Genomic DNA, 14,384 nt, shown 5'->3' on the forward strand with positions numbered 1-14,384 from the left:
AAACTCCACAGCGACTCCGATGCCCCAGTGATCCTCATCCAGCTCCAAGATGTCTGGGCATGAGCTGGAGAGTGTGAGATATCATGTCCCCAAATGGAATATCAAGAGACTTAGATAGGGGCTTCCCTGGTGGCGCAGTGGTTGGGAGTCCACCTGCCGATGCGGGGGACGCGGCTTCGTGCCCCGGTCCGGGAAGATCCCACATGCCGCGGAGCAGCTGGGCCCGTGAGCCATGGCCACTGAGCCTGCGCCCCGTCCAGAGCCTGTGCTCCACGGCAGGAGGGGCCACAACAGTGAGAGGCCCGCGTAACTCAAAAAAAAAAAAAAAAAAGAGAGAGAGACTTAGATAGTCCTCATCCTAGGCAGGAGAGCTGGGCGGAGAGAGATCATGGTGTGTGTGTGTGTGTGTGTGTGTGTGCGCACACGCACACACGTTTGTCCATGCACCTGCTCTGAGAGCACTGAAGGAGATGGAGGGTAGGGGCTCAGAGTCTGAATTTTAGTAAAGAGGGAAGCAGAGATGGAGACACTGCGAACTGGGTAACTCAACGTGCACACAACCTTGGGACGTCACACACATTATCTGATAGTGTTATTTTTTGGAAGTGTCATAAGCAACTCTGTCCACTCCACTATGCAATAACCTTCTGGAAGGCTGGGACCTTAGCTTCTTCATTTTTAAAACTTCTCCATAGCTCCCAATAGCAATAATATTTGGTCTAAGGCTTCTCAGTTGACCAAAAACTTTCACAGACACTGACTGGACCTTCATAACAACTCAGCGAGGCAGCCGTCGTTGTTCTCACTTTATCTGTGTGGAAAATGTTGTGCCTTAGGGCCGAAGGAACTTGGTCAAGGGCACACAGCTGGTACGGAGTTGCCACTGCTGACCACCCCCTTAATCCACCCAGGCACACATGCCAACATGAGGTAATGCCAAGGCACCTCACAAAGGATCTAGCACAGAGTAGGTGCTCAAGAGATGTTAGTTTTCCCCTTACTTGACAATATATGGTTTTAAAATGTTTTCTTTGCACTAACTATATCCTACTGGGTACCCCAGTATCTTCAACAGAGACTGGTCCACATTCTCAGAGAGCTTACCATTGACGTAAGAAAATACAGCCAACGTGTGTGAACCTGAGGATAGTGAGCCACTGACTAATCTGTGACACAGGCTCTAATGCAGTGAAAGCTCTGAGGATGCTCCACAGTGGGCTGGAACGGTCAGAGGTCTCCTAGCAAACATCAGGGGGAAAGGCCTGGAAAAGTCGATCAATCCACTCTCCCCTCCTTTTTGTCTGCATCCCAGAAAGAGGAACTTTTGCTGATAGAAACTGTTTTGATCGCCTTTCCTTGTGCCCAGTGACCCAGTCCCTTCCTTGTCAATGAGGTTGTATGAAAAGTGTCTTAGCTCCAGAACATGTGGTACTTATACACAATGGAATACTACTCAGTCATAAAGAAGAATGAAATAATGCCATATGTACCAACATGGATGGACCTAGAGATTATCATACTAAGTGAAGTAAGTCAGAAAGAGAAAGGCAAATATCATATGATATCACTTATATCATATGGAATCTGAAATATGACACAAATGAACTTATTTATGAAACAGAAACAGACTCACGGACATAGAGAACAGACTTGCGGTTGCCAAGTCTGGAGGGGAGAGGGGGTGGGGGAGGGATGGATTGGGAGTTTGGGATTAACAAACGCAAACTATTATAGATAGATAGATAGATAGATAGATAGATAACCGAATCACTTTGTTGTGCCCCAGAAACTAACACAACATTGTAAATCAACTATACTTCAGTAAAATAAAAAAAAAAATTTTAAGTGTCCTAGCTCTCCCCAGCAACAAATGCAACCCTCCATCTATGGCACCAAGAGTGTGACATTGTGAGGTCTTTCATCAAGGGCGCAGTATGTGGCCACACAAGCACACCACAGTTTGTATCAACATCCACAGCTCCATTAGAACAAATAGTTTGTTTTTTAGACCAAGTCAATAAGCTGCTTTTTCCGGGGAGAAGAGCGAGCAGGACAGACACAGTTCAAGTAAAATAAAAGACACTCAGCATTTCACCCTAAATGTTTCCATAGTTCCAGATCTCGCCAGTGGTTTGGTAGCAAGTCAAAGCAGAAACTGACATTTGGTGTTCCAGAGTCTTCTGGAAGAGAGCCAGATAATGAATTGTCAAATGAACAGTTTCTGGCTCTCTTATCAAGGACAAATCCTACTCCAGCTGAGATGCTAGCAAACTAACAACAATGAGAACAACAATAATTTGCCAGGATGATGCAAACCCAGAATGCAGGAGAGGCTATTTTCTTTGTTGACTGCGTCTGGAAATGTGGCTAGATGTGATTTATCATCTGCATTAGATGCTCTTCTATAACATCCTAAACAGACATTTTATGCTGGATATCAACTGGAAACATTTTTTTTAATTTATTTATTTATTGATTTATGGCTGTGTTGGGTCTTCGTTTCTGTGCGAGGGCTTTCTCTAGTTGCGGCAAGTGGGGGCCACCCCTCATCGCGGTGCGCGGGCCTCTCACTATTGCGGCCTCTCTTGCTGCAGAGCACAGGCTCCAGACGCGCAGGCTCAGTAATTGTGGCTCACGGAGCTAGTTGCTCCACGGCATGTGGGATCTTCCCAGACCAGGGCTTGAACCCATGTCCCCTGCATTGGCAGGCAGATTCTCAACCACTGCGCCACCAGGGAAGCCCTGGAAACATTTTTATTCAACACTAATTTCATCAAAACCTGGATAGTTGATACAGCCAGATTTCGTCAAATGAGGGAGAATTAGTATGATATAAACTATTCACTATAAAGACATTACTATATTCTCTAAGCCTTCTTTGAGCTCTGTTATACACTAGAGTTTGTGGCCTAATACTTGGATTAAAAGCGGAGAGTAGGATATTCAGGCTGAATTGTGCCTCCCCCCAAGACCCCTGAAACTGATCTGAAATGATAAGGCAGTCCCTCTTAGGAATATTTACAGACTGTTCTTCATGTAAAAGAACATAAGAAGTCCCCAAAAGCCTAAGAAACCGAGTGTCCTGAGCAGATCCTTTTCCTGCCCTTCATTCTCAAAAGTTCGCTGCAAAGGCTCTGGTCAAGTGCTGCAGGCTGCTCTTTCATCTCCGTAGCCTGAGTGCCTTTGCAGAACAGGCTCCCTCTCCGGTATTCAGTGAATTCCGAGTCAAGTCCAGGCTCGAGTCAGCTGCCTCCATTGTAAGTCTTTTGCAATTCGATGGATGGCTTGGCCCTTATGCCTTGAGGATTGGAATCTCCTGGGCAGGGATAGGATTTCACTTTCCATGTCTACAGTGCTTGCACCAAGTTTATTAATATAGTCTATACAGGGTGATCATATTGAGAGCAAGCTGGAATCCACATCACAGAGCCTGTGGCTTGAAGCTAGGCTGAGCCGAGCCCCCAGGAGGAGACTGAGTCACCCTAAGCATCCAGTCACCCTGGGGAATTTTAAGAATTCAATATCAAGTCCAAGTCAATCCTGTCTAAGACACTGTGTCTTTCCTTCTATATCAGCCCCACTCTCCCAGACATCTCACCCATGCCTGGAGGTGCACTTCACTGTGTAAGGGGGAAGAAAGTAATCTGGGAAACACCTCAGGTGTTAGCTCCACGGAGGAGTTAGGGACTCAGAGTTTAAAATGAATGAATGAATCATAATACAGTGATGTATCCCAGCCTAAGAATCAATAAGACCATGGGAGGAGCTGGCAACTATAGCGGAAAGAACACACTTTCTGGAGTCAGACCAGCATTTGGATCTCCATCTGACTCCTTACTAGCTGTCTGGCCTCAAGGCAAACACTTAACCTTCCAGGGCCTCAGTTTCCTCTTCTGTACAATGGAGATGATCCTAATCAGCTGTCTTGTAAGGTATGCAGGAGAAATTAGAGAGATAATGTACATAAAGCACATTTTACAGGACCTGGCAGAGAATAGGTATCCAACAAATGGCAGCTACTCTTATGGAACAGGGCAGGAGAGATGGCTGGGTCTGTCTTAGTGTCCTCCAGTCCTGGGTGAATGTGTGCCTCCACTGTGGACAAGAAGCACTCTGCTCAAATACGACACTGGATCGATACATGTGCTTTACTCTTCCTCCTACCTTCATGTCTTTAGTGACCCAAGTCATTCATGACTGCAAACTCTATGCAAGTTCAAATATCATAGAAAACACAAAAATTCTCTTGACCCACATCTAATCCCACTCCCTTTCCTCAGGGTAATCACTGGTTTCAGTTCGTTTTGTAGGTTGGGGGGCTTTTTTGGTAAGCAAGTACATATAAGAATTGACATATTAAAAAAAACAATGTTGTTTTATGTGGGGTTTTGGTAAAAAACTAAAATGTATGTTTTGTATGTATGTTTCAATATTTTATTGAAGTATAATATGCATATAGAAAAGCGAACATAAGCTAAGTGTACAGCTTGAATTTTCACAAACTGAACACACATGTAGTCAGCACTCATATCAAAAAACAGTACCATCAGGAATTCCCTGGGAGTCCAGTGGTTAGGACTCTGCGCTCTCACTGCTGAGGGCGCAGGTTCAGTCCCCGGTCGGGGAACTAAGATCCCACAAGCCATGCGGTACGGCCAAAGAAAAAATTACCATCACCCCCAAAGCCTCTTTTGAGCCCCTTTCTAGTCAATAAACTCCCAACAGTGGCCACTATTGTGACTTATATCAGCGTAAATTAGTTTTGCTTTTGTAGTTTATACAAATTGAATCCTACAGTGTATCAGTCTTACGTGGCCACTGTAACAAATTACCACAAACGCCACAGCTTAAAACAACACGAAAATATCATCTCACAGTTTCTGTAGGCCAAACATCCAGGTACAGTGTGGCTGAATTCTCTGCTCAGGGCCTCCCAGGGCTGAAATCAAGGTGTCCACCAGGACTAGGGTCTCCTCTAAGGCTGGGCTCCTCTTCAGAGTTCACTGGTTGTCGATAGAATTCATTTCCTTGTGGTTGTAGGACCAAGGTCCCCGTTTTCTTGTTGGCTCTCAACCAGGGGTCATTCTCGGCAACTAGAGGCCACTCATGTTCCTTGTCACAAGGCCTCCTCCACATTCAAGCCAGCAACAGAGAATTTCTCTAATGTCAACCTGCCTCATGCTTTAACTCTGACTTCCTCTTCTGCCAGCAGCCAAAGAACATGCTCTGCTTTGAAAGAACTCATTTGACCAGGTCAGGGCTCCCCTGGATAATCTCCCTATCTTAAGGTTCACTGCTTTGGGACTGTAAATCCGCAAAATTCCTTTACAGCAGTACCTAGATTAGTGTTTGACTGAATAACTAGGGGCAGATATGTGCCTACCCGGCTCCAGGCATCTTGGAGGGTCACTGAAGAATTCTGCCACATGCAGTATGTCCTCTTTGATGTCTGACTTCTTCCAGTCAACATTATGTTTGTGAGATGCATCCGTATTGTAAGGATCAGGTCTTTTAGTGAACATGTGTACATACAGAAATAAACACTTTTTGTTATAAGACACTAAAGTTTTGGAGTTCTTTGTTACCACAAAATAACCCAGTCTATCCTGACCTATACAGAAATCTGGAAGTGGAATTTCTATGACCAAGGGCGATAGATGCTGCCATATTGCCCTCCAGTAAGGCACTGCCCTGAATGTTGTACAAGAGCATCTTGCTTGCCACATCCTTACCAACACATGTTATGATAGAAGCGTGTGTGTATAAATGAATTGTGGCCAATCTGAGCTTTATTTTGTATGCCTATAAAATAAGGATTTTACCCTGTGTAAGGATCCAGGAGAACAAGCCTAACCCCCCTGCCTGCCCGAACCACTAACATCACCACCAAGGACTGTGCATGTCCCTTACTGTGCTCTATTTTTTCACGGAATTTATTACTCCCACATATTCCATATGTTTACTAATTTAGGATGTTTATTGTTTGCTTTCTATTTCCACCCACAAGGATATGAGCTTCTGCAAGGCGAAGATCTCTGTTAGGTTATTGATCCCAGAGGCCTAGAAGACTGCATGACACACAGCAGGTGCTTAAAAATATTGGTTAGGGCTTCCCCGGTGGCGCAGTGGTTGAGAGTCCGCCTGCCGATGCAGGGGACATGGGTTCGTGCCCCGGTCCGGGAAGATCCCACATGCCGCGGAGCGGCTAGGCCCGTGAGCCATGGCCGCTGAGCCTGTGCTCCGCAACGGGAGAGGCCACAACAGTGAGAGGCCCACGTACCGCAAAAAAAAAAAAAGAAAAAAAAAAAATATTGGTTAAATGAACCAATAAATATTAACTCAAGACATGAACTTGAGGTTATTATTATCAATAATTATAATAAGCTATTTTTACAGTAATTGTCATATATTTTCTAAATCAAACAATTAGGTCACTGCCTAAAAAAATGTATTTTCTGAATTGAAATGTGGGAAAAGATTTAGTTATGCACTTGTAGCCATTAAATCTACTTTGCCCTTCTTATTCTACCTCATTTTTTATTTTACTTTACACAGGTTGCAGAGAAATTTTTTTAGAATACCCTAAATTCTTCCTGGATATGCTTATAAAGCTGAGACTACTGCAGAAAACCAGAGATTTAAAGATGCTCTCTTCCTAGGGCATTCTACCACACCAAAACAATAAACATTTGTCCCTGCAAATTCTGTCCTGAAATGTCTTCCCTTCTCACTGCAACTAATCAATATGCTATTCTTCCTTCAAGATTGGAATCAGTTAGGGTCCAGAGCAGAGCTGTCAAAAAGAACTTTCTGCAACGATGGGGATATTCTTCATCTGCACTCCCCAAACCACAGCCACTAGCTACCTGTGGCTTCCAAGCGCTTGAAATGTGGCTAGTGTGACTGAGGAATTAAATCATAACCCAACTTAATAAGAAGTTTTTTTTTTTTTTTTGTGGTACGCGGGCCTCTCACTGCTGTGGCCTCTCCCGTTGCGGAGCACAGGCCCCGGACGCGCAGGCGCAGCGGCCATGGCTCACGGGCACAGCCGCTCCGCGGCATGTGGGATCTTCCCGGACCGGGGCACGAACCCGCGTCCCCTGCATCGGCAGGCGGACTCCCAACCACTGCACCACCAGGGAAGCCCGAAGCCATTTTTATTCACTTTAATTTTAAGTAAGTTAAATGACCACAAGTGGCTAGTGGCTACCATATTGGACAGCACAGCTCTATGGAAGGAAATGGAAGAATGGAACCCATTTTTGATCCTTTGATTATGGCAGCCAGAGGGATCCTGAGACTCAAAGGTGACAGAAGAAGGTGCCAGGTCCTTTTGTTCACAACCCCTTCCCCCAAGTGACAGAGAAGAAGGAACACAGTGCTCTTACCTTCTCTCCTCAGATAGAGGAGCTTGGGCCGGCGGACAGAAGGACTCATGTGGTCATTGGCTGAGGCTGTGTCTACACGGGCCCAGTGACTCAAGCCGGAACTCTGGATGTGAAATGGAATTTTGGAGGCATGGATTTCAGAGCTCACACACAGTTCCCCTGCTCACACTATGCTTTGTGCAGCTCACCCTGGGGGCGCTTACCTGCTGGAGGATTGGACACTTCAAAGGAGGTGGTAACCACTGAAGCAGGTAATGGATCATAAGGAAGTAAAGTCTAGATAGGTTATCCAATCAAGAAAATAACCAGACCTAGGGTTTCAAAAGAGCAAAGAAAAATAATATTACCAATTTTGAGTTACTTCTTAGAGCAGAGAATATCTAGCTCTACTGCGCTGTTATGAAATTAATTTGAAGCTGAGAATCTGCAATATATTACAGCTATCAGTCTCTCTGGATGGTTTTACAATCAACATGTAAGATATGAAAAAAGAAAGATGCCAATAACATATTAATGTGGTATTCGGTGTTCAATCTTCCTTATGTAGCAGATTACAGCTGAGCAAACAATGATCCAAAAGTTGGTTCTCTTTTATACAAACAAACAGAAGGAAACTTGAACTTTAACTTATCCCACCTGTCATTTTCCATTGATTGAGTCTTCCTCATTAAGATAAATTCCGAGCTAGAATATCATTTTTATCTTTGGAGCTCTCCAGAAAGTATGCCCTTCAGCTACCTTGGTTTCCCTTTTATTTTCTTTCCTTATTTTTCTTTCTTTTTTTTTTCTATATTGGCAGCTTCCAAGGAAGTATAGAACACTCTATCCCACTGTGTGTATCCCAAATTTCTTATCTGAGTTCTTCTGGAAATATATGTACCTGTAGCTTAACAGCTGACACCCACTTGCAGATATACCCAAGCAAAGTCAGATGTCCCCTTTGTCTCTTTTGCATGCCATGTTGGCACAAGAAGGGTGTGAGACTTCTCTTGGACAGAAGAGAACCCAAACTCAGCTCTACCGTAAACGAGCTGTGGGATCCTAGGGGTGTCCTTTACCCTGATTCTCAGCTTCCTCTTCTGTCGAAAGGGAGACATTAATGAAGAGGACAGGATGGCTGAGTCCGCTTTATGCCTTCTGGCTGGTTCTAACTCACTTCTTCTGACTTAGTTCCCTTCTCTCCCAGCATGCCGTGGCTCTGCTCAGTGACTTATTTCAACCCTCTCCAACAGCTAAAGCCGATGTGATGCGGATATCCTTGCTAACTGGCAGATAGCAGGTGCTCACTCGGCATGAGTTCATCCCTCCCTCCCCTCTGTTCTCAGCAAAGCAGCTAGAGCTGCATGTGCATCAGAGGCCCCTTGTTCTTCCCCCTGCCCTTCGTCGCCAGGGATAAAATGAAGGGACGAAGCAGGAAGCACTCATGATGAAAACATGCTTACGAAGACAACGCAGGTCCAAATGGACCCTGTGAAAAAGCGGAAGGGCAGAAGTTTCTGTTCAGTTGCCTTCCCCCACTCCTCCCCCCACACCCCTGGGGATCCACCTACTTCCCTACTGTCCCTACTTGTGGGATCAGCACCCTCCTTTTCCCCTCTCTCGCCCTCCCCAAACCCACCTTCAGACCCTTCATTCACACTACAGTGTGGGCGAATGAGAACCCTCCTTGTTCCACATACATTTGCACGTGGATCAGAATCTCCAGTTAAGATGGATTGTTCTCAGGAGGGAGATGCAAGAGGGAGGAGATATGGGGATATATGTATATGCATAGCTGATTCACTCTGTTATAAAGCAGAAACTAACACACCATTGTAAAGCGATTATACTCCAATAAAGATGTTTAAAAAAATGGATTGTTCTCTGAGTACAAAATCTTGGGCATCAAGCCGTGGGAGAAGAATATTCTCCATTTCAAAGGCCTTTTCTGGAGTTCTGGAAATAAGGCCGTGTAATTACATGCCCACAGGGGCGAGCCAACACCACAATGCCTTTTTTTTTTTTTTTTTTGTGGTACGCGGGCCTCTCACTGTTGTGGCCTCTCCCGTTGTGGAGCACAGGCTCCGGACGCGCAGGCTCAGCGGCCATGGCTCACGGGCACAGCCGCTCCGCGGCATGTGGGATCCTCCCGGACCGGGGCACGAACCCGCGTCCCCTGCACCGGCAGGCGGACTCTCAACCACTGCGCCACCAGGGAAGCCCCACAATGCCTTCTTGAACCACAGGCAGGGCCAACTATTTTCCCAGCAGAGATTGCCCAAGCAATGACCCACGAAAGGAATCCTCCTAGGTCCCCATCAGTCTGAACAAGAGGGGGCAGCAGAGAGCGAGTGGCCAGAGCTTCCGGAGCAGAGTAAGTGTGGCTGGATAAAATGCTGCAGTTTGGAGACAGGCTTGTGAGGAGGCAGGTTGCAGATGGGGGCGAGGTTGATGCCAAGAGAACAAACAGGACGGGGTGGGGGCAGAGGAGGGGAAGAGGTCTAGGCTTGAATAGACACCATTGTGGCTGGAGACAGAGAAGGATGAAGGTATCAGAATCTCCAGATAAAGTCTCTAGGGAGGAAACAAAGGATTCTTCAAGAGCCTAGAGCAGCTCTTCCTAACCTTTTGTGGGTTCTGAAAGGACCCAGGTTTGAAAATATGATGGAATCCAAAGGCCTTCTCTGGAGAAAAGTCAACACATAGATTTTTTTAAATTAATTTATTTATTTTTGGCTGCATTGGGTCTTCGTTGCTGCATGCAGGCTTTCTCTAGTTGCATCGAGCAGGGGCTACTCTTCATTGCGGTGCACAGGCTTCACACTGTGGTGGCTTCTCTTGTTGGGGAGCACGGGCTCTAGGCGCGCGGGCTTCAGTAGTTGTGGCACGTGGGCTCAGTAGTTGTGGCACACGGGCTTAGTTGCTCCGCGGCATGTGGGATCTTCCTAGGCCAGGGATCGAACCCATGTCCTCTGCATTGGCAGGCGGATTCTTAACCACTGCGCCACCAGGGAAGTCCTCAACACATAGATTTTACAATCAAACTCAAGAAGTGTTCAGCTTCCTGTCCAAACCCATGCGTGGACTCCAGGTCCAAAATTAATCTAGGTGCTTAGAAACAGTAAAAGCAAGGCTACCTGGTCACTCAGGTTTCTTATCCTCTTGGATGTGTAGACCTGGGCTGCCCACTCGCTCAGGAAGGGGCACCCTGGCCTGTCTTCAGAGGTACTCGCATTTCTATTGGTTCTAAACAATCCCAAAGCAGCCCTGGACTCTGGAGTTTATTAAGGAGTCACATATAAGATTTGGGGGTTCCCCTGCTACTCTCTACCACCATCTACTCGCTAACATATTGAGATATTCCTAAGTGCCAAAGACTTTGCCTTTCTTACCTAAATATGGCCTCGAAGCAAGGAACAGTTACTCTTATCGTCCTCATTTTGTAAATAACAAAACTGAGGTGAAATCACTTGCCCAGGTTCACAGAGCCGGCCAGTTATAGGATGGGCAACCATCCAGCACACTCTAAACCTGAAGTCTGGGTAGTCAGTGTTACCCACGCTGATGACCAGACCCAGCTCAGGCTTCAGAACTTTTAGAATAACATTTAAACATTGTTCTAGGGAGGAACGTTGTTCAGAAGGTCAGTTTTGAGTCTTTGCTTTTCTGATGAAGAGTGAAGATTCCAGTCGTTGGGATACGTGCCCAATATTGGTTAAGCAGGTGAGACAGCCACCTGGGGCGGGGGGAGTGGGACCTGCGATGCTCACTTTCTCTACAGCCTCAGTTCACATGCTGCTTCTTTAAACACTTGACACACACCTCCCCCCACCCCATAACCACACAGGTTATCCTGCTCCAGAACTCCTTACAACCTGTGGAACTCTGTAGATATAAGTTGTTTTCTTCCCTTTTATTATGTTCTCTTAGCTTTTAGTTGATAAAATGCATCTGTTAAAAGAGGGAATATTTCTTAGGAAAAAAAGCAGAGCCTCTAGTGGTGCGGGCAGCTTCCTCCCCACTTGATGATGGAGGTTTGGCTCTCTCACGTGATTATAGGAAAAGGTAGCTTTGAGACATGGGTTCCATACCTGCTGTGGTAGTTAGCCTGTAAAAAGCATCAGTTTCCTTAAATAATGTTTTAAAACGTCACGTTTGTTAACTTACTTTTTGAACAACCATATGGAACATAAAATAGATATGATCACAAAGAGCAGGCATTTTAGAGAATAATGAAGTCAGACACGCATCACATAAATAACAGATTCCTGTGGGTTAATTTAACTTGTCTTTATAGCAAAAATACAGCTACCTTTCTTGCTGTTTAATCTGCTGTCATCTTAGATGTCCAGGGCTTTTCACCAGCTTGATAAATAAATTGGATCAAAGCTTCCTATAAGAAAATGAAAAATAATTAAAAATGATGTTTCTCTCCATTTTTTCTTTGAATTTAAAATTCAGTTTATGTTAGAGAAGGCTACATATGTATACAAGAAAACTCTATTCTCCTAGAACACTTCCTGCTTTGGGTTTTATTCAAAACATAGTTTTCGCTGATTATTGTTTCCCTTTTGGTCAGCCTCATCATTACTGCCACAGAAAGTCCTCACTCACTTACTACAAAGTTACCAAGTGGTTCTTTTCTCCTATCCTAGAACATTGTTATTTTCCTTATTCCAGTTAATGGAAGGTGCACTTTCCACCACAGGTGGCAGGCAGAGCTCCTGATAAAACACGCGGGTGGAGCTTCCCTGGTGGTGCAGTGGTTGAGAGTCCGCCTGCCGATGCAGGGGACACGGGTTCGTGCCCCGGTCCAGGAAGATCCCACATAACGCGGAGCGGCTGGGCCCGTGAGCCATGGCGGCTGAGCCTGCGAGTCCGGAGCCTGTGCTCTGCAACGGGAGAGGCCGCAACAGTGAGAGGCCCGCGTACCGCCAAAAAAAAAAAGATAAGAAATGGGGGCTTCCCTGGTGGCGCAGTGGTTGGGAGTCCGCCTGCCGACGCAGGGGACACGGGTTCGTGCCCCAGTCCGGGCAGATCCCACATGCCGCGGAGTGGCTGGGCCCGTGAGCCATGGCCGCTGAGCCTGCGCGTCCGGAGCCTGTGCTCCACAACGGGAGAGGCCACCGCAGTGAGAGGTCCGCGTACCGCAAAAAAAAAAAAAAAAAAAAAAGCGCGGGTTCACAACGAATACAGGCAAAATAAATAAGGAAAATCCAGTGCCTGTATCTTCTGTTTGCTGTATGCCTTGGGTTTCTGCTTCACACGCAGGTTTGTCATTTTACTGGTGCCCCCTCTCACTCTCCTAATTAAAAAAAAAAAAATGATGTTTTTCTTAACTCCCCTGCAAAGGCATGGCATTATGGCTGATATCCATGAAATATTCAGTGTGCTGGGTTTTGCTCGATTTCCCGTATTAAAGCACATTTGGAAAAGATTTTTATTTACTTCTTACAGCTACCTGGATTAATGAGAGTGTCCAGCCAACCACTGTCTGATATTTTGGCTCTAAGTTATTCTTTTTCCAGGAGGAAAATACATTTTAATTAACATGATTTCTCCACATGCTTCTGAAGTGTATGGTGGTCTCACAATGACACACTCTGCTCTGGCACACAATATGGTAAAGCACTTACCTGTACAAGGTGGTTGCTTCCTGCAAAACGGCGCAGTCCTCAGGAGGAGGTGGGAGATGAGCAAGAGAAATGGAGGAGAAGAGGGGAAGCGGAGAAGGAGAAGGAGAGGAGGGAGAAAGAGGAGGGCGAGGAGGGGTGCAGGATCGAAGAGTGGAGAAAAGCCCTGGTATTGAACTTAGAATGGACCGAGTTGAAATGCAAAAGCAAATGAGTCATTAATTACCCACAAGAGATGGCCAATCAGAAGGTGCTGAGTCATCTTAAAGGGGCAAAGTTTAGTAATTTCCTCCATCAGTGGAAATGGGGGCACACAAGCAGGTTGACATCTGTTACAGAGACATAAAGAAAGTTACATTTCTGCACAGATGAGTTGCATGAAATCACAAATCTGCTTGAAGGGGCCAACTCCCCCAAAATTTCCAAGTGGCATCAAAATGCTTCCATGTCCTAAGTTCCTCTTAATCGATAGCTGAACTCCAGGGAATGGTAATTTCACAATACATTATCAGCTATGACATGAAAGGAAGTGCTCCGTAATCAAATAAATGTAGGAAAAGCTGAGTTAAATAAAATAAATAGGTACTTGTAATGGCAAGGCTTCTTAGAGCATTTAGTGCTGACGGGCATTGCACACAGCTCCCATGGAGGGATGCAGCACATTATACTTTCCCAAATATACTTGTCAGGGAGTGTGTTGTTAACAAATGACTATTAATATCTCACTGACCTTGTATTCCCTTGAGGAAGTTTGGGAACTATGGCTTAATAACTTAAGCTGCTTTCCCAGGTATCTAAGCCTAGGATACAGAAAAGATGGGAGTCCCTAAAGGATGGGCAGAGGAACACCAAACAAACACAAGCTTGCCTTTCTTCTTTTTTTTTTTTTTTTTTGAAGCACAAAGAGAAAAACGAATTTTATTTTATTTATTTATTTATTTTTTAACATCTTTATTGGGGTATAATTGCTTTACAATAGTGTGTTAGTTTCTGCTTTACAACAAAGTGAATCAGCTATACATATACATATGCTCCCATGTGTCTTCCCTCCTGCGTCTCCCTCCCTCCCACTCTCCCCATCCCACCCCTCCAGGCTGTCCCAAAGCCCCGAGCTAATATCCCTGTGCCCTGCGGCTGCTTCCCCCTAGCTATCTACCTTACTACGTTTGTTAGTGTGTATATGTCCATGACTCTCCCTCGCCCTGTCAAAACTCACCCTTCCCCCTCCCCATATCCTCAAGTCCGTTCTCCAGTAGGTCTGCGCCTCTATTCCTGTCTTATCCCTAGGTTCTTCATGACATTTTTTTTCCTTAAATTCCATATATATGTGTTAGCATACGGTATTTGCCTTTCTTCTTAAGCTTGTCTTGACTGGCCTTGGACT

This window comes from Phocoena sinus, chromosome X, assembly GCF_008692025.1.
Source record: "Phocoena sinus isolate mPhoSin1 chromosome X, mPhoSin1.pri, whole genome shotgun sequence".
NCBI classification, from domain to species: domain Eukaryota; kingdom Metazoa; phylum Chordata; class Mammalia; order Artiodactyla; family Phocoenidae; genus Phocoena; species Phocoena sinus.